The 805-nt window shown below is 38.5% G+C and overlaps 1 protein-coding gene across 1 annotated transcript in view; it reads right to left on the minus strand.

Moving 5' to 3' along the window:
* Positions 1–805, minus strand: part of LOC119585670 (phosphatidylinositol 4-phosphate 3-kinase C2 domain-containing subunit beta-like) — a 53,293-nt gene that overhangs the window by 52,233 nt on the left and 255 nt on the right.

An 805-nucleotide genomic window follows, 5' to 3' on the forward strand; every position in this document is an offset into this window, starting at 1 on the left:
CGTTACAAGGTTCAACACCTTCGGCAGAACACAAAACATAGCAGTTAAGACCTCTCTAACATATCCTACTTTGAATGACTACCTCTGTTGTAAAATAAGGACCTGGTACAATCTCCATCTTGCTAAATGAATAAGGCGGAGGGTTGTTGGCCTTTCACCAAGCACAGAAGACACTGACACCTTGAAAGTCGCTTGTCACTGGGCCACCACCAGGCTAGACTAAGGATTAGAGGCATTCTAGCACTGAGCAAGTTTAGAGTACATTTGCACATGCCAAGCAAAACAAAAACAAAGATAGTAGGAACAAAGATGGACACTGTAGAAACATGGAACAAGGACAGAGCAGAGCCAATATAAATGCAAGAAAGTCTCATTATGAAAGGCGAGTAGCTTTTAAACATTTACCCTCTGATTAAGTTGGAATTCTTTGCAGTGTATTTGAAAAACTACAAGAACTTTTTCTTTTTTTCCAACGAGTATATTTGGTGGTGTATTTTCCCTTTCATTATGGAGTGTTTTTCCTTACTGGAACTTATTTCGTCATAAATTTGACATCTGCGTAATAGCTAGAGGTTTGTAGAGTCTAAACGAATAAACTCCGAGGATCTCACTCACGAAAATGAAGGAGAAAAAAAGGAAAAAAAACGAAGAAAAACATTGAAATTCTTGAAGGACATTATCATAATCAACAACTTAATTAAGCAAGAAAGCAGTCACGAAATTACTCCATCTTTCCCCCCCCTTTTTCATTTCCAACTTACTTACCCCTTTAAGAGTCCCCGCGGCGGTTGATAAATACTCCAAT

This window comes from Penaeus monodon, chromosome 20 (assembly GCF_015228065.2).
Source record: "Penaeus monodon isolate SGIC_2016 chromosome 20, NSTDA_Pmon_1, whole genome shotgun sequence".
Lineage (NCBI taxonomy): Eukaryota > Metazoa > Arthropoda > Malacostraca > Decapoda > Penaeidae > Penaeus > Penaeus monodon.